Here is a 20610-nt window from a genome sequence, read left to right as displayed (position 1 = left end):
CATGAATGCCCCTAAGGATTTCTGAGACTGTAACTCTTTGTCGGAGTAGAAAGCCCAATTGCTCGCCCGTAGAGCAGCTGCTGGTTTCAGACTTCTGACCTTATGGTTTACAAAGCAATGCACTACCACTATGCCACCAAGGCTCCTGGGTATCTGACTGGGGAAAATGTGATATTCAAATGCAATACCCTTTATATTTTGATTTTTTAAATCGGTTACTGTAATTTTGCACACTGTAAGGGCCCAATTGAAAGACGGAAGCACTGAGGCTCAGATAACTTAGGCCATTCACTTAAGAGCATTCCCAAGTGTTGGCACAGACTGTGCTAAGGCTGGGACACTATACTGGTTAGTGGGGGAGACAGACTGACCCTGGGACTTGGTCAGCCATGAAGGAATTGGTTCCTAGTAGCCAGACATCAGCCAGGGCCTGCTGATTCCAGAGCCCCATCTGTCTCCACAAGAGAGACCAGAGGGAAGTTTCATGATAAAGTGCAGGGGGGCAGGAAACTTATCTGTAGATGGGTGTCTCCCCTTTCACCTTCCACTAAGGAGCTCGGACAACCACCCCAGAATGTGACCTATCACCAAGGAAACAAAACCTCAAACAAATCATTCCAATTCAATAAGACTTAGGTTCTAGACTGATGTTGCCTGAAGACAAACCATACCTCAGCAACCTAAACACCATTTACCTGAGTGCACCATGACCCTGTCCCCCACTTCACTTTCCTCCTCTGGAAAATGAGAATAATAACCAGCTGCCTCATGATGCACTGTGGACCAGGGAGATGCTGTAAGGAGTCCTTGTGCTGCAGGCTAGGCAAAGTCATCCCGCCAAACCCAATGGCTACTCTACACTACGAGACTGTGGGTTCCCCTAAAGATTTGCTGACTCTGAATCCCTGGGGAGCAGTTCTGCCGTCTTGCAGAGCTGCCACGAGTCAAAGCCATCTCCGTGGCAATGAGTTTGGTTTAGATCTGGGCTTTGACGGAGCCTCCTGGCACAACAGCTCAGCACTTGGCAGTGAACAGAGAGGTCGCGAGGCTCCGAGGTCCTGGTGATCTGTTTCTGTAAGGATAACAGGCTCGGAATCCGGGGGGTCCTGTCTACTCTGTGCTACAAGTGGGCTTTGCGCTGAAGCGGACTCAGCCACGATGGGTTTGGCTTTTTGGCAGGAAAGAGTCCGGGCAACAACACGTCCTCACTGCGGAGAGGCAAGGTGTAGGTGCAGAGGCAGAGGTGTCCCCACCTCCCCCCCAGCTGCAGGAGTGCAGAGGTGGCATGGTGGGGTGGGCCAAGCGGCTCTGCTGTGGCAGACATGATGGGCTCCTCTCAGGGCTGAGGGTGAGGCAGCCACCCTCTGGCAGATGGGCTGGTGTCTGCTCCCTAGGCTGCTGGGACACAAAGGCCATCGAGAACGGCTCTCAGGGACGCATGTCTATTTGCTCACAGTTCAGGAGGCTGAAAGTCCAACTGCAGGAATGGATCCAGGCCCTAGATTCTAGGGGAAGAGCCTTCCTTGCCGGTTTCACTTCCTACAACAGCTGCCAGCGATCCTTGTAGCTCCGTGTGTCTCTGTCTTCCCCAAGTGTGTCTCTGACGGTTCTGTCTGTTTATAGTTCATGAGCGGTCCTTTGTAAGGGGTCTTCTCTAATCTTGTAGGACTTCAACTGATTGACCAATCACATTCCAGCAGACTGCATTCTGAAAGGGGATTACATAAGCCACTGCCGTCAAGTGGATTCCAACTCCTGCTAAACCCATTGGGCAGAGAAGAATTGCTCCTCAGGTTTTTTCCAAGATTGTCTATCTTTACAAAGTAGACAGCCTCATCTTTCTCTTGGGGACTGGATGGTGAGGTTGCACTGCCAACCTTGCTGTTAGCAGCTCAATACCCACTGCACCATCAACGTTCCTTGATGACATGGTACTTTTTGTGAATGACATCATGAAAGGTGATCTTTTACACCCAAGGCCGACTGATTGCATCACCCATGGACTATTGTTATTAGGATGAAAACTATTTCCACCCCAAAACCATTGGGAACATGAGGGTAGTCAAGGTGACATGTACAATACATCATCAAGGCCAGAGACGGTGGGAAGCCAGGCATGCTCTCCGGGGAACCACAGGGAGTTATTCCTGGATCCAGAGTGGGGAGCAGGGAGGAAGAGGCGGATCTACATGGGCCAGGTAGGGGGGAAAAGAGGGGCTTTGAAGTCATGTTGCAGGAGTTTTATTTTCTGCTTGGGGCCATGGTGGTTTACAGAGTCAAGGGTGCAGCAAAGACAAAGGCTAGACCAACCTTTGCATGGGCTGAGGACTCACCGCAACATGAGGTTGGGATTTTCTCCTGAGAGGCATCCATGGATTTGTTGGGGGGGAGGGTCACGCATTGTTATTTAGACCTTTCCATGTGTCTTTTATGCACTGAACAGTAGGTTTATCACAAAGTATTGCCATTGAGTACTCTGGAGTTTGCACACGATGGGCACAGGTATTGCTTCCAGTAGGAGTGGCCTGCAGGTTCCCATCAGCCACCCCCCAGCCCTGAAGAACATTTTGCCGCAGTAACAGCCAGTGACATTGAGCAGAGTACACTGGCTGCTTCCCAGAGCATGTCTTGGTCTGCAGGGGAGGTCATCCTGTATGGGCAGGTAGGAGGGCCCCCAAAATGAGTGTTACAAAGTCAGGAAGACAGTGAGCACTTGGAAAAATACTCACTAAATGATAGAGTGATGGGATCGTTCACTTCTCTCCCCCAAACAAGGCTCAGCGGGGGACTAGAGCTGGCGGTGTGTTCCCTGAAAATTACAGCCTTCGAAACCCAGTGTGAAAGTTCTGCTTGGTCACACGGAGCTTCTTTGAGTCAGCATCAACTCAACGGCACCGCAAATGGTAAGTGTGTGTGTGTGTGTGTGTGTGTGTGTGTGTTGGATGGAAACAAATGTATCTACTAGCTAGATATTTTTTTATTCACCTTTTTTCCAAAAGCTTTGGAAACCACTGAAGTAAGTTCCTGCCTTCCTGACATGGCCCATCACCCATTATCACCATGGGTTCTGAGTCATAGCCACCCTGGAGGAGGGGGTGGAACTCTCAACTGTACACCTTCACAGGTGCAGAGGCCCCCACCTTTCTCTGAGAGCTGTCGGTGGTTTCGGCTGTTGACCTTGCTGTCAGCAGTCCAACATGTAGCCCGTGAGACGAGCAGGACTCCTTTCTTGACCTTGAGACCCACGCCAACAGGGACAAAGCCTTTGCTGATCATCTCCTCCCATGGTATCCCCTAGACCAGTCTTTCCTAAAGTGGGCAATGCCACCTCCTGGGGTGGGGGCCCTGGACCAATCCAGGGAGGTAGACACCTATACTCTATCCTGGACTGTGGGCTTCGGTGTGAAAGGTTTTTCCACTTCCAGGGAGGCTGGGTCACTTCTGTTTTCTGAAAAGGGGGTGGAATGCCAAATCGGCTTGGGAAGATCTGCTCCCCACGGTTACCCCGGTGCTCATGCTCTGAAACCTGTTTGGCTAAGTCCACACATGCACCGCCTTTATGTTCACGGCTGCATTTCCAGCTGTACAGCATCTCCAGGGGCTTTCCAATCTCAGCGAGGTAAGGATTCTTTTGCTGGCTCAAGAGATGGAGCGAACCCTGGTGGGAACAGAGGATTATGTGTTGGTCTGTTAACCATCAGGTCAGCAGTTCAAAACCACCAGCCACATTGTAAGAGAAAGATGAACCTGTCTTGAAAATTGCAGGGGAAGCTCTACTGTGTCCGTTAGGGGCTCTATAAATTGGAATTGACTGAGTGGCAGTGAATTATTCTTTTTCCAGAGGTGGGAAAACTAAAGATCTGGGAGGAGGTCTTTGTGTTACATTCATTTCCTGTTACTGCTGTCCATGGCCTCGAGTTGGTATTGACTCAGGGCGAGCCCATGAACGCCCACACAAAACCACGATGGGATCAGACCTTTGCCACCTATAGGCTATCCAGTGGCTGATTTTGAGACGCACAATGTCTTCTGGAGGTAGATCAGCAGCCCTTGCATCTTACTTTGTCTTAGTCTGGAGACTTACAACAACAGACACGTGTCCACTGATCAAAGGCAATGGCTTGGTGAGGTTCCTTGGTGCCATGTATCTGATGCAAGGCAAGAATTGCACGACTGAATCACCAGTGTCCCTATATTTGATTCCTAGAAATGTTCCACCAAAGTACAATGAATTGGGTGGCTGATAAGAATATAGATTTATTCTGTCACTCTTCTGGAAGCTAGGAGTCCAAATTCAGAGTATGGGCAGAGCTCTGTGCCCTCTTTCCCTGCTATGGTAAGACCCTTGTTTCCCTTGGTATCTCTTGGTTTGCCTCTGACACTTCTTGGCGGTGCTCAGCATCTAGATGCCCTTTGGCATAGCATCTTTCCCCTGCCTATGTCTTCTCTTCTTTCATAAAGACACCGAGTATGTGGGACTCTAATGCGCCCTACTCCTGAACTACCTGATATTCATTCATACTATCTTCAAAGACTGGATTTCCAAACAAGGTGATTTCCAAAGGTAGTAGGGATTAGGCTTTCAATGAGGAGTCCATTCAATACGCAATGTCTGTCTAAGGCCACTTAGCTAATCAGAGAAGAGTCAGGCCTTCAGTCCCAGCTCTGGAGACTGTTTTTCCCACCCAGACTGTCCCCAGGAGCCTGGTTCTCACCATCACTGTGTGGTCCACTCTGAATGGGCCGAGAGTGCATCCTAACCATAAGAATCACCGTGAGGACAAATAATCCATGATGGAGAGAATGGATAGCCACGCCTTCACGGTCCACTATTGTGGCACTAGCTGTGCATGGCTACTGAAACTTAACCTTAAATTAAAATTAGACTTTCAGTTCAAACAGAAATTCAGGTCCTCAGACACCCAGACCATATTGCTAGTGTCCAGTAACCACACATGGGTTCCATATTGGACAGCGCAGACATTGAACATGGCTATCTTTGCAGAAGCTCAATGGGGGCAGAGCTACAGCCATACTGTAAAGCACCGCACAGGACAGAGGCCTTGCTGACATCACGCAGGAAAGGACTGGGTTCTAGCTTCCATTTTATGACGCAACCTTGAACGCCCCAGAGTCCTTCCCCCACTGCTCCTAAACACGGCTTTGCAGCTTGCCCATGGGTCTCTTCCATCTATCCTACTATGTGCAATAGAAGCATTCCCACTGCTCTACCCATTCAAGGCCAGACCAATCCAGACTAATCCAGATTCAGCTGCTTGTCCTTCATATGAAGGGCTTACAGTGAAACTAAAATTTGGTGTTGTCAACTCTTCTTGCCCTAAGGGTGTTGAGAAATAGACTTACAGCAGGATTTGCCATTGCAAATCTTGTCAATTCCACTCATGATGCCCACATGCCATTTTCTTTTCAGGAGAACCTCCTGGAGAGATTGCTTAGTTTTACTATTGTTGCTGGGTGTCGATGAGTTTCCTTAGGGACAAGGATGGAGAGACTTGGTGCTACATACTTTGTATTTGTTGTGCGGAGGACCAGTCCCTGGAGGAGGACATCATGCTTGGTAGAGTAGAGGGGCAGGCGTAAAGGGGAACACCTACAGGAGATGGATTGGCCCCGTGGCTGCTGTGATGAACAGGAACCATGGTGAGGGAGGTGCTGGACCTGGTCAGTGTTTCTTTCTGTTGTGCATAGGACCACTGTGGGTTCTAGAAATGAGTCAATGGCAAATAACAACAGCAACAACAACAGAGTGATCCTTTATACAGCAAAAAGAAACCCTGCCTAGATCTTCACCATCTTCAAAACCATTGCTAGATCTGAGCCCATTGTTGTAACTTCTGTATCAACCCATCTTGTTGAGGGTCTTCCCCTTGTCCCCTGACCCTTTACTCTACAAAGCATGAGCTGCTTCTCAAGGGACTGTCTCTCCCGGTGATAGCATGTCCCAGTACATGAGATGATGTCCCCTCATCCTTGCTCCTATGACATGCTCTGGCTGTATGCCCAAGACAGATTTGCTCACTCTTCTGGCAGTCCGGGGTCCATTAAATACCCATCACCAGCACCATGATTCAATTGCACCAATTCCTCTGGGGTCTCCCTTCTGTATCGTCCAGCTGTCACATGCATCGAAGGCCATTGCAAGAATACCATGGCTCTGGCCAGGAGGACCACAGTCCGCAAGGTGACCTCTTGTCTTGTGAACACTTTCAAGCTGTCTTTTGCCTAGCTTTGCCCAATGCCAGTTACAGGAGAGTTTCTTGACAGCTGCTTCCAGGGCCTTGGATGATGGATCCAAGTCAAATGGAGTCTTTGACACCTTCTCTCATTTCTCCATGGACCATGATGGGCCTTATGACCAGCTTTGCTCACAGCTCCCCCACACAGTGGGCTTTTGCTGACGAGGGCAGCCAGGAAGCACCTCATAAATCCAAGCTGTCCTCCAGGACTCATTTAATCACTTTCCCTCCCTGAATAGTTTGCATCATCTAAGAGACGATGTGTCTTTATCCACTTGAGCTTCTGGGAAGCTCGGTACCAAACATTCAGCTCCATACCGGCGGTGTGGACGACCCTCCTGTCGCGTTGGCTGTGCACTGTTCCTTCCTGTGTCATCTTGCCGAACTGGTTCTCCTCTTCTCGCCTCTGATTTCTCTCTTCTGTGCTTTATCCAAAGAGCCCTGGTGGCGTTGTGCCTTGGGTGTGGGCTGCTCAATGCAAGGCCCCCAGTTCAAACCCGTCAGCCACTACTTGCGGGTGGGGTGGGATGGGATGGGGCTGGTGAGACTCTCTGCTGCCATACAATGCTACAGCCTCGGGAACGCGAGGGGCAATGCGAGAGGCAGAACTTCTGGAGTCTGGGTTTTATTTTCTGTCCAGTAAGCCTCTGAGTGATGCAAACAGCCAACCCTTGATTAGTCATCTCACCCCTGAGGCCCCAGTCCACCGAGAACCCTTCGGACCTGCCCGAACCAGAGCTGATGCATCTCCAGTGGCCACGGACAAGCCCGCGGAGGCCAGCTGTGCCGACACACACGGGGTCGCTGTGAGTCAGAGCTGGCTGTCTTGAGGGTAACTGGCAGAACTGGATTCTCCTTCCAGCTGCTATGAGGCCGGTTTCTGTTTGCTTTCTTTTGCTTTTTTTGCTTTTTAATGCCCTGAGCCTGGACACCCAGGAACAAACAGAAGAAGGACCGGTTGCTACCAGGGAGAGGTGGGTGGAGTCTGGGAAGAGAAGTCAGGCCAGGGGTGGGGTAGGGGCAGGCTGTGGCCCAGCTGAATTCTTGCGGGCAAGGAGGTCACACCACCTGGCGGGAACCTGCTCCTGTAGAATCCTGTCACCTCGCCCCTGGGGGTGGTCTCGACTCGTGAGCCGGCCGCCCCAGGAAGGAGAGAGCCAGTGGCCTGCCTGGGCATATTCAGGCCTCTGGGCGCAGGGCTGGTGCAGCCCCACCTGTCCCCACTCCTGATGATAATCAGGAGTGATGAGGCTGACTCACTTGAGCCTTTGGCCTCCCTCCTTCTAAGGAGAGGCTTTCCCAGCACCACTGGCCCCCCACCCTGCCCGCGCCTCCCCAGGAGTGACAGCTCTAATGACGGGCCAGAGCAGGGTGCCCTCCTGTCATCCACCCCCCTCCCTGTTTCTGGAGATGATTTACTCCTGGGTGCCAGAGACTCACTGTCCGGGGGAGGATGCAGGGAGGCGGGCTTGGTCAGCAGCCCTGAGCAAGCTGGAGGGCCCGCCCTGCCCAGGTGCCAAACCAGCTGGCCCCGAGGTTCTGTGAGGCAGCAAGTCCAGGCCAACTGGGGCCCAGGCGTGGCCACCCACACGTGCTCTAGCGATGACTTGTATTAGGAGTGGATTCAATTTCTACCTGACGCTTTACCTATTACAATGAGACATAAAAAGGGAATTTGCAGCTGCCTGCTTATCAGAAAAGATCAACGGTTTCTGTAATTAATATGGAAGATAACAATTTAAAATAATGAAACACCCATAATATGCTTAGGGGAAGCAGCTTGTTGCTATAATTAGCATGAGAATCGAATTGTTCTGATGGCAAGCACATCATTTATTGAACTGAAGCTACTCCGTGAAGGGGAGAAAACAGCACAGCAGGAGAAAAGGGGCAGGGCTCTGGATGAGATGTGTTTTGTCAAACTCTGGATCTGAGAAAGATCTCGGAGGCTCTCAGGGGCCAGACTTCTTGGGCCAGGACGATGCTCAGCCAGCATGCTGGGTCCCCCCAAAGTGCATCACAGTGCTTGGTGGTGTTCGCACAGGGCCTTTGAGGGCCTGCAGACCTGACCCTGCTGATGTCCCACCACGTATCAGAAACCTCCTAAGGATATACATGAGATGATTTCTATCTCTGTGTGTGTGTGTGTGTGTGTATGTGTGTGTGTGTGAGAGAGAGAGAGAGAGAGAAAGAGAGAGTTACCACTCACTGAGACAAAGCCATCCCATGACCACCCCCTGGGTGTCAGTAGAGAGAAGAGGCCCCCTTCTTAGGCTCCTTTAAGGGGATTTGAACCTCCAACCTTTCCATCAACTTCTGAGTTCATAAACTGGTTGTGTCCCTGATACATATATGTGTCTATACCCACGCACCACACATGCATATGCAATGCAAGCACTCACACACACACACACACACACTCACACAGATATTGATTTGAAAATATCCCTACCTAGAGACTTCTAGAGAGATACACAGGGAACTTGCTTCCTTCCCCATCAAGTTCCACGGGGAGGTGAGACTAGATGAACTGCCTTGAATCTAGGCTCCACTTTTCACACTCTTCTTAAGCAAGATCACAAGTATATGTCCCGCTCGCCTCAATGCAGACATCGCTCTCACTGTTCGCTCTCCAGGTCCCATGGGGTGTAGATTGGAGTCTGAGTCCCAGGGGACGAGCCCGGATTGCTCCTCTCATCTCTATCTGGGGTTGACTTTCATCTGCACAAGCCCTACACCCTAGGTCTTCCCACATGCTCACCCGGACATCCTGGCTCCTGGGTTTGGTTCTCCCAACCTGCAACCTTCTCCCCTTCTTCTCTTGCCTGGAAGACTCTTAGTTGCCTGGAAAAGCCTGCTTGCAAAAGCCGCGAGCCCTTCGCAGCTTCCCTAGTCCAACCCTCCTCCGAAGTGTGAGAGGAGCTGCCCTCCCAGGGGTCCTCCTGCCACGCCCCACCCACCAGTTCCCATCAAAGCCTCACACTGGGCTCTGTGGCTGCTGCTGGGCATGGCTCCCAGTCTCACCTCAGCTGTGGGTGAGCTGGTGCTTCCTGGCCTGGCACAGGGTAGGCATCTGTATCTACGAAGACGGTGTTAGGTTCGTTTGCATGAACAAGGACACATTTTGGGTTCATTAGACATGTTCAGATATTTTTAACATTTTGTGGTTTGAGTAAAATCTGAAGTGAGTTTTGCCAAGTATGTCTCTCTCCGACTTTGTCAAGCCCATATGTCTATTAAGGGGAGGGGGAGGCCATATGGTTCTGATTGCTTTACTCATAGATCAGCATTTCAATTTTTCTAAAGGATATCTGATGTTCAAGATGCTGCCTGTGCTCTGTGCCTGGGTCCCTCGTTTTGAATATGTTTCCCTTTGAAATGAGATCAACTCCCCCCCAAATAGAAACCCCACTCTCCATGGGACAAGGGGGGGTGCTCTACACGGGAGGCCCCAGTGATGGACACTCAACTGAAAAAGCCGTGTTCTGTCTTCTCTTCCAAAGGACAACGTGCCCCCCTCAAACAGCACCCCTCAACCAATATGACCCCCCCAAAAAAACACAAAAATAGCCAAACTCTGCTGTGAAGTCAATCCCAACTGCCAGCAGACCACGGGACAGCGTTCAATGGTCCCTGTGGGGTTTTTAGGATGTACATCTTGAGCAGGGCAGAAAGCTTCATCCTTTCCCCTCCGTACAAACTCAAGCAGGCAGAAATCCACATTGGGGCACGTTGGTGGCTTTTGGGGGTGACAGACCCTCATCCACGTGCACTGATGTGAGCTTAGCAGGAAGCATTGGTGCATCAGTACATTCATAAGTAGATGGAGACCGTTTAGAGCAGCAAGATGCAGTAGGGCTTGACAAGGAGCAGCCCTGGGTGGAATGTGTGCCTTCATGGCTGAGGGTCTTGGGCGAGGGTCTTGGCCCTAAACACGAATTCCTGATGGTAGCAGGAGGACATAAATGACCAGAGCCCGGCATCCCACGGGAGGTTCACTTCCTCAAATGCCAGTCACTCATCTCCTCTCTTTATAGACTTGGCTGCCGTCTTGAGTGTTTCACACGCGATTGTTTTCCTAACACTTTGTTTGGACGTCTGTTTTCTTCATTTAACCAGGTCCCCACAGGTATCCACAAAGCCAAGACCCCCTGGGGGTGAGGTGGAAGATTGGTGAGACGGGGTCTGCTTCTGTAACAATGTACCCTCTCTGAACACCCTCTGGGGCAGTTCCATTTCATCATGAGGTTTTCCACGTGAGCTGTGTTCATGTGTGTTTGCTTTTGCTTTCCACTGCTCCTCGTGTGTTTGTCTGCCTGTGGTGGTTTGCGTGTTGTGGGGACGCTGAGAGTGGGCATTTCAAATACCAGCTGTGACCGCCTTGCAGAGGTTTCAGCGGAGCTTCCAGATGAAGACAGACTAGTGTGGAGCAAGTAGGAATCCCTCTTGAACAAGCAGCCTCTGAAAACATTCTGAACAGCAATGCACCATTGTCTGGTGGCCAGAGGATGATGCTCCTCAAGGAGAATAGAACCACTTAGCCCCTCACTCAGAAGATAATCAAGGAAGAGCTGCCTCTGGGAAGGATCGCTGATCTCACGGAGATGGGTCGAGGGAAGCTGTACATCCTTCATTTGCTGTGTGGGCACCACTTGAAAGGAGAGAAAAATAGGTGCAAACATCCACGAAGAAAAGGAACATGAAATGTACAAAGTGGGAATTGAGGAAGCTTGTAGTTCGTCAGAAAGGGAATGGAATGCATGCAGATCGATATCCTAGGCACGCGGGGCATGAAAGAGACCGGACAGCCCATGTTGAATCAGGTAAGTGTGTGGTCTGCTGTTCCAGGGATGACACATGAAAGAGGCATGGCAGACATCACATCTCAATGTCTCACCTGAAGCACCCTCTCTCCGTTTCAGGACAATCCCCTACAAAGAAACCCAACCATACTCACCGTCATGGACAGCGACTCTACAGGACACAGTAGATCCGGCCCTGTGAGTTCCCAGACTCCAACTGTTCACGAGAGGAGGGAGCCTTGTTTTTCTCCCCATAAGGTACCAAAGACCAGTTCACTGAACTATTGTTCAAATTTATATATGAGCCACACCTCAAAAGCAAGAGCAGATTTCTACCAATTCCTGTAGTTTGAAATTGATCAAACATGGTGATTAGAATGCGAAAGTTGGAAACCGAAAAGAAAGACCTGTGGTTGGGAAGATGGCATTCCCCATCAGAACGGATAGAGTTGCAAAGGACCAATGATTTATTCATTGCAAATACCTGTTTTCAACAGCAGACATGGGCACTGTACATGTGGACCACAGCAGACGTGCTACACAGGAGACAGGAGTCAGGTTGACTCTGTCTGTGGAAATTGATGATGGAGAAGCTGCATACAATGGAGAAATTGAACACCATCAGTTAGAGCAGCGGTTCTCAGCCTGCGGGTTGTGACCCGTTTGGGGATCAAACGACCCTTTCACAGGGGTCGCCCGATTCATAACAGGAACAAAGCTATGAAGTAGCAATAAAAGTAATTCTGTGGTTGGGGGGGTCACCACAACATGAGGAACTGTATTAAAGTGTCACAGCATTAGGGAGGCTGAGAACCACTGAGGTAGAACAAGTCTAGCAGCTGACTACTTGGACTACGAACTTGTAGGTATGCAAGTTCCAATTGAGGTGGAGGGAATTTAAGATGAGTCCACGCGCACCAGAGTGTGATACGGAGTACAGCTCAGCTGGATGCAGGGATTACCTCAAGAATAGGTTTGAAACGCTGAATATTGGTGACTGAAGACTAAATGAGCTATGGAATATCAAAGACATCGTATATAAAGGGAAAAAATGTCATTAAAAAGTGAGAATGCTAAGCAGCCATCTAGCAGAGAAGCAACAAGCCCACATGGAAGAAGAACACCAGCCCGGAGGATCCTGAGGTGTCGACAGGATCAGGTAACAGGCATAAGAAAACCCCAAACAACAAAAGCAAAACAGATTGTTGAGAATGAAGGGGTTGGAGCACAGATCCCAAACCCTTCTGTAGACAATAGGACATCCCCTCACAGCAGGGTCACAAGGAAAGGATGAGTCAAACAGGGTGCTGTATAGCACTGATGAAACACATGATATTCCTCTGGTTCCTGAAGGCTTCTTCACCCCCCACTATCATGACCCCAGTCCTGCTTTTCAGTTCAGGCTAGACTGGAGCATGTGCACTGGGTCAGATAAGAGCTAATGACACATGGGATCGAGGTCAGACAAAACCCTCAGGAACAGAAGTGTAAGTAATGATACCAGGAGGGCAGGAGGAAGGTGGGGAGTGGAGGGAAGAAAGGGGGAACCTGACACAATGATCTCTGCATTAACACACACCCCTACTGAGGGGGAAAAAAGCAGAAACCTTGGGGGAAGGGAGACAGCAGTTAGTGTAAGATATGAAAATAATAATAATTTATAATTTATCAAGGGTCATGAGGGTGGGAGTCGGAGGAGGGAGGGACAAAAAGAGGAGCTGATACCAAGGGCTCAAATACGAAGCAAATATTTAGAAAATCATGATGGTAACATATGTACCAATATGCCTGATACAAGTTATGCATGGATTGTTATAAGAGCTGTAAAAGCCCCCCAATAAAATGATCTTTAAAAAAAGAAAGAAAATGTCAGAAAGAAAGAAAAGGCCAAAATGGATGTCAGAAGATGCTGAAACTTGTCCTTGAAGGCAGACTAGGTAAGGTGAACAGTAGAAATGAAGTCAAAGAGCTGAATACAAAATTGCAAAAGGCAGCTCAAGAAGACAACGTAAAAGACTTTACTACAACACGCAGAGACTTGGATTTAGAAATCCTAAAGGAAAGACCATGCTCAGCGTCTCCCAAGCTGAAAGAATTGAAGGGAAAAGCTTCAAGACTCCAGTAGCAATATTGAAAGACTCCCTGGGCAAACTGTTGATTGGCATAGAAAACATCAAAGAAGATGGGAGAGAGTCTATGATCGCTGGACCAAAAGAGCCAGGTTGTTGCTCAACCCTTTTAGGAGGTGGTTCCACGTTCGGGAACTGGTGGACTGAAGGCAGTGGCACTGCACGGGATGCACTACAGGCCTTGATGAAAGCCAAAGCTTCAGGAATTGACAGAGCATCAAAAGACATGTTTCCATACCCTAATGCAGCACTGAACAAGCTATCGGCTGTCTATGCCAAGAAACGTGGAAGCCAGTTCCCTGGCTAAGCGACGGGGTGAGATCCATATTTGTGCCCATTTAAAGGAAAACGTGATGTGACCAAAAGGAGAAATTACTGAACAATATCATTATGATCACAGGTTAGTAAGATTTTGCTGAAGATAACCCCAAAATAATTGCAGCAATACATAGAGCGTGGACTGCCAGAAATCCAAGCCGGATCCAAAAGAGGATATGGAAGGAGGGAGACCATTGCTGATGCCCGCTGGATCTTGGCTGAAAGCATAGAATGCCGGAAGCCCGTTTACCTGTGTTTTACTGACTATGCAAAGGTATTCAGCTGTGTGGTTCAAAGCACATGATGAATAGTGGTGCAAATATGGAACTGTCCAGGACACTTTATTGTGCTTCCACCTGTGCATAAACCAAAAGGGGTGTCGGTTGTTTGAACCAAGGGAATGTAACCAAACCAAAATCATCAAGAAGATTCCAACTCACAGGGACCCTAGAGGCCCTGGGAACTTATAAAACTGCCATTGTTGACAGGCATAGAACGCCCCATCATTTCCCCATGGAGCGGCTGGTGGTTTTACACTGCTGACCTTAGGGTAAGCAGCCTCACTCGTAACCACTACACCACCAGGAGATGTCACATTGCTTAACATCAGGAAGGACGAGGGCCAACTAAGGATTCATTTACCTACTGATTCCGTCTGTAGGCTGAGCAATAATCGGAGAAACTGGAGTTTATGAAGAAGAACAGGGCATTCAGATCAGAAGAAACTCATTAACCACCTGCATCGTGGGACGACACAGCAAGCTTGCTGAAAGCAGTGGGGACTGGAGCACGGACCTACGAAGAGCAAAGGCTACAGCCTTCAGCAGGGATCGCACCTGAATATGTAGAAGACATGCACTCTGACATCTGGACCAGTAAACAGCACCGTGACAAATGAGAACAAACTGAGGTGGCCGAGGACTTTATTTTACTTGGATCTGCGATGCCTATAGAAGCAGCAGTCAACAAAGCAGATAATACATTGCATTGGGTAGATCTGAGGCAAAAGAGCTCTTCAAAATGTTTCGCCCTTTTGGCTCATTTGAAAGTTGCTCTAGTTTTTAATGTTTTCCACTTTCTTTAACATTGAGGTTTTCCTCCATTTTATTTAGTTGCTGTTGCTTGTTTTCTGTCTGTTGCGTGTTTTCTCTGCATATGAATTCCAGGAGAGCTATAGAGACAGCAGCTGGATCAATGGTTGCTTGGGGGTATGGTGGAGGAAGTTGGTGGTGGGGGTAAGTAATGGGGAACTAATAATGAGTACAAGAAAAAGGACATGTTCTAAAATTGATTGTGCTTGTGATTGTACAACTCTCCTGGATATGGGTGAACCACGGAAATGTGTGATTATCTGGACTCTGTACCAATAAAAGGGTTTTTAAAAATGTGGAAAAGCAAACATGAAACATTGAGGGTTCTGGGGAGCCTCACCAAAGCCACGGTATTTTCATCGGCACAGAGCTGGGCAGTATTGCATTCTGTTGTGCATGGGGTCGCTATGGGTTGGAACCCTTTCGATGGCCTCTAACAAAAAACCAACAGATATCACTCTGTACCGCATAAGGCCATCATTCCTATCACCCATGATGCCCATCCCTCTCTTTGGAGAGCACTCTGGGAGACTGTCTGGGAGTGCACTGTAAAGGGAAGGGCCCTGCAATTATTTTGAACTCCTATGATCGTTATGATCACAAATATTATTGGAACTGCCAGGAGCTAAGGCTCAAGCCTTTAGGACGGGCATTTGACTCAACACACCATGATGAGTGAGTGGCTTCACCTTCCTGAGCTTTGGTTTCCTCTTCCTCTTTCAGAAAGAAAGTTATTTCAGAAGGCGTGGTGGGATGATGCAAGGAACCTCTTCCCTTCTCCTCTCAGCTGAGGCGTTTTCCCATCCTGACCTCCGTGAGATGCCAGACGCCTGGGTGACAAGTGAAAGTCATAGTCAATCATGCCATGCCACTCATTATCTGGACGCCTGCCATCCCCCTTGCTGCCTTGGGCTTTCTTGTGTGGTGATTCATGGGATCATTCTAGCATCTCCATGACCAGGATTAGGATCCTCATTTGGGTGGTGCCATGCTATTCCCAGGGCTTCAAAACTCATCAACAACTGAGCTCATCATAGGAGGGAGGAGCCAGAGTCTCCAAGTCCCTACCAGTCATGGCCGCTCAGTTTTGCTCCACTCCACAGATCGCATATGATGATGTCAGAGCAGGTCAAAGAAAAACAGTGAGGGCTGGCACTTCACTGAGATGCTGCGACGGGTGAAGTCCTCTAAAGCTCTCCCCTTCACTTTGCTGTTTGTCTGGGCAGAGCTCCGGAAGTCTATTTTGGACTTCACGGGTCATCTTTTGGACTTGGGAAATTTGGCACACAGTATGCAGAAATAAAACGTGTCAGGTCCTAAGATAGTTGCTGGAGAAGCAGAGACAATCCCAATGATTGCCCTTCTTGAAAGAATTCACAGTCTGATATGGGGAGACCAAGAGATGCACAGATGTCCCCCAACAACTCCAGAGTCAGACTAAAACAATACAGGGCAATGGCCCAAGTTCAGGGAGGGGAATGCAGTCTGAAAGCAGAGAGAAATGAACGCTCTCTGTATTGAAAGGTGGGTGGGGTACTGTGAAAACTGAATGTTGCTTCCTGGAGTCCCAGCCTGTAAAAGGTATTTTCTCTTTGCCTTTAAAGGCAGTCCTTATATAAGGAAAGGGATCTGTCTTTCCCGTTAGAAGCAGGCTGGTCCTTATCCTGACCAAAGTCTCTGTAAGGGGAGCTACTGATTGAATTGTGGAACTCACAAATATGTGCTGATGGGAGACCAGGGAGGAAGTGGGAAGAGTATTATTACATTGAAGGGCTTGCACTTAATGCCAAGAGACAGAATGTATATAAATTGTTCAATGAGATACTCATGTGCCCTGTAAGCTTTCACCCAGGCCACCACAAAATGTTCAAAAAATGTGTTGAAATTTTACCCTTTCTACCTGTAAATATTCTTCCCTTTTGTTATTCTAACAAGAGCATGCCAGAGGAGGTGGATCCTAAACCCAATCTCTTCTCAGTTATTAGATGGTGCCTTAATGCTGGGTTCTCTAAAGAAGCAGAAACACTGAAGGTTGTGTTAGGCAGGGTTCTCTACAGAAACAAAACCAGGACCATACATATATATACATATATATATATTCATAAGTATATATAGTCATAATGCCAGACACCTATATATGTGTATATGTATATATACATACACACACAGGAATATAACAGCTAATTAGTCCACACAGCAGTACAGGGGGCTCATGTCAACTCGGTCCTGTGGAATAGTTAATATACTGGAAGCCCTTCAACTCACTAGATCCAAAGCCAAGAGAGGAGATAGCTGAGTCTTCCCTTGGCAATGCAGGCAGAATCTTCCCACAGGAAGCAAACAACAGGGCAGATCATCAACAGTCAGCAGCTCAGGAGCTTAGCAAAGCAGGCCTGGATGGGATATCAAACTCAAGCAATGTAAGACAACAGGATAAGCAGGTCTCCAAGAAACCTCAAGCTCTAGCTACAGGGTCCAAAGGTTGGCTGTCCCACAGCTGGTGTAGCTCACAAGTTGAGGCAGGGAACTAAATAAAGCAGCTGCACGCAGGTCCGATCACCAGAGAGCAAGAGGGAGAGGGGCGGGCCTTGCCGAAGCATTTATCTCTTTGCCCTCCAATCAAACTGCCACCTGATTAACCACCGATGTTCCTATTGGCCAGATTGGCACAATAAATCTACCTATCACAGTTGTGTATCCCCAAACTCAAAAACTCACTGCCATCAAGTAGATTCCAACCCATAGCAGTTCCTATGGGACAGGGTAGAACTGCCTGTGGGTTTCCTGTAACTGCTTACTGGGAGTACTGGGAACTGTTTACTGGCCTGTGACTGTTTACGGATGCAGAGAGCCCAGTCTTTCTCCTGCAGATCAGCTGGTGCATTCTGTGGATTTAGTGAATTCTAACCGCTGACCTTGTAGTTAACAGCTCAATACATAACCCACGATGCCACCAGAGGTCCTTGTGTGTGTGTGTGTGTGTGTGTGTGTGTGTGTGTGTGAGTGTACCTAAAGCCAAACTCACTGCCTTTGAGGTCATGTCAGCTCATAGAGACCCTCATAGGACAGGGTAGAACTGGCCCTCTGGGTTGCTGAGACCGTAACTCCGTATGGCAGTAGAACACCTCCGTCTTTCTCCTGAGGCTGCTGGTTGTGAAGTGCTGACCTTTCAGATAGCAGCCCAGTGTCTATGTCTAAGGGGCTTATATCCAGGAAATAGCTCACACCCTTTTAGAGTGGGAACTGCCAAGCTCATGGGGCAGGACATTAGGCTAGAGGTGACTCTTGGCCGGTCTCGCTACAGAGGCTGATTAATCCACGATCTGCACAAAGATGACAGCCCTCTGGCCACAGACACAAGTGAAACTTAAGTCAGCAGATAAGATGACAGGCTGCTGCTGACCCCTGGGGTGGGCAGACGTCACGGACAGTCATTGGCTCAAATTCAAAGGGAGTCGCGAGATGCGACAGAGACAACAGACATTGTGAATTACCAGCCTTGTTTCCCACAGCGGCTCCTTCTATTGGAATAGGTCTAGGCTCTTCAGGAGACTGCATCCAGCGGGGTGACCAGATCGTAAATGTCCCAAACACTGCGGAGCCTACTCAAGCCAAGTTGACACACACATACCTAGCCCAGATGCAGAAACCCAGAGAAGGATGTCGCCTTGTAAAGACAGGCACACGTGTGCATCCAGTGCACAGGTACAGCAAGGATCGCCACTGTCCGTCAATGCTGAAATTGCCAAATTGCTCCCAGCTCTGGCGCCATGTCTAGCCATTTGGACTGCCTGCCTCCATGGCCATGAGAAAGTAAATGTCTATCTTCAAAAAGGCCCATTTGTGGTATATCTTCTTATGCCAGGACTGGGATACTTAAGCAAGTAAGTTTCTAAAGAATCTTCCTTGTATGTCTTCACCCACCTCAGAGGGCCAGTTGCCCCCTAAGCTTTCCAACCTCTAGTGTGAGGCGGCCCCTGGCACGTTACAGCTGTCCTTGACGAGACCTCACCAGCCCGCGCCGCTGAGAAGCAGCAACGTAAACTTGGCAAGGGAAAGCACAGGGATTCATTTTTAGATTTTAAAAATAAAAACGTCCATCCACAAGTCAACACATTTCCCTGATTTGGCTTCTCAAGCCATCTTAAAAACAAGACAGCGAAATTTCCAGCTTACCTTTGCATATCAAGGGGGATTTTCCCCCCGTCTTAAACGCCTAAATCTTTGCTTGATTTATCTCCAGAGACAGTGTTTAACTTCTGACGGCTTAGACTTACCAGCACCAGGGCTGACCACGGTGCAATTGGAACGGGCGAGAACAAGGAAAGTGTGAAGTGGAGGCGGGTGGCCCACCGAAGGTTCTGGGAACGTGGAGGTGGACGGGGGTCGGCTAAAGGCCCGGGGCCTGGCCTGGAATGAGAAGAATAGACCGACCACCTCTGCACATAGATACGTTGCTGCTGTTGTTGTTGTTGTGTTTTTGTTTGTTGCTGTGTTTAATGTGCCTTTAAACTGACTCGGACTCATCGAAACGGTACGCACAACGGAAAGGAACGCTGCCCGGCCCTGCACCACCCTCTCTATTCTTCTTAGGCTCTGGCACATTTCTGTAGACACTGTGTCACTCCATCTTGTCCAGAGGCTTCCTCTTGTTCTCTGCCCCCCGACTTTACTGAACAGGATGCCTTTCTCCAGGGACTGGTCTCTTCTGATAACACGGCCAAAATACGTGAGACAAAGTTTCACCATCCTAACTTCTAAGGAGCGTTCTGGCTGCACTTATTCCAAGAAAGATTTGTTTGTTCTCTTGGCAGTCCACGGCACTTCCATGACTCTCACCAGCACCATAATTCAAATGCATTGTTTCTTCTTTGGTCTTCCTTATTCAGCGTCCAACGTCTGCAAGCATGTAAGGTGAGTAAAAGAACCATGGCTCGGATCAGGCACACGCTAGTCCTCAAAGTAACATCCTTTTTTTTCAACACTTCAAAGGGGTCTTTAAAAGAATCCAGCCTCTAACAAGCACAACTACTCTGTTCGAAAACCATAACTGAAGAATGAATTGTGCTCCCACCACAGAACCTTGACGATCTAAAATACGAAGCTGTTTAGAAATGGGTGACTTCTCCTCTTGTGTTCTCGAGGTCGCACCAAGGTAGTTCAGAAGAATCTCATTACATCCATTTTGCAGATGAATGTAATTGAGGCCAGAAAGTTATACTTATCTCTGCAAAAGGCCCACTACCAGAAAAAATAATGACAGAACTTAAAAATTGAACCAAATTGAACTTAAATTAGTTTAGACGCAGTGAGTTCACCATCCCATGCTGTTCACCATATGAATGGCTTTCAGGGCTTTTGACGCTGTTGACAGCAGCGAGTGTCTTGATTGAAAAGCGCAAAACTCACGCGTTCAATCTGCTGTTTGGTCGTAACACAGCTCCCAGACCGATTTTTGAGGTGTTCTTTTTTCCCCGCACCCTGGATCTGTCTGAATAGTCCGAGTGACACTGGTTGTGGTGGAGGACACGACACCTCCCACGTCTGCTGCTCACCTTCCCTGGCAGCAAAAGGAGGCACAGGTGTGATCACCCCTACCTTCCTACCCGGGTATGGAGTCAGATCTGTTAGGCTTGATAAAACCCAACTCTTTCCACCGGCTTGAATAGCATTTCAGAATCGGGAGGCCCCAGCACCAGACATGGTCTCGCGTATCACAAGAGGGCACAAAGGAGTCTGGAAGCAGAGCTGGAGACTCCTGGAGATGAGAATGTCAAAGGCTCACACGTGCCTCAGGAAGTTAGACCGACAGTCTAGGATGGAACTAGACAAGCTGATTTTATTATCCCACGAGACCGTGCCTTCTTTTCCCATTCCCCAATATTTGGATCCAATGCTTGCTGACATTCCGTATACTGCGAACTCTGTTGGAGCCAAGGAGAAATGTCTTGCTATTGAAATATCAGCCAACCCAATAGGAACTGATTCCCCCAAATGGCTGAATTAGGAAATG

Source organism: Echinops telfairi, unplaced genomic scaffold, assembly GCF_000313985.2.
Source record: "Echinops telfairi isolate 266 unplaced genomic scaffold, ASM31398v2 ScPeMD7_18;HRSCAF=68, whole genome shotgun sequence".
NCBI classification, from domain to species: Eukaryota; Metazoa; Chordata; class Mammalia; order Afrosoricida; family Tenrecidae; genus Echinops; species Echinops telfairi.
Note: the sequence above shows the minus strand (reverse complement) of the source record.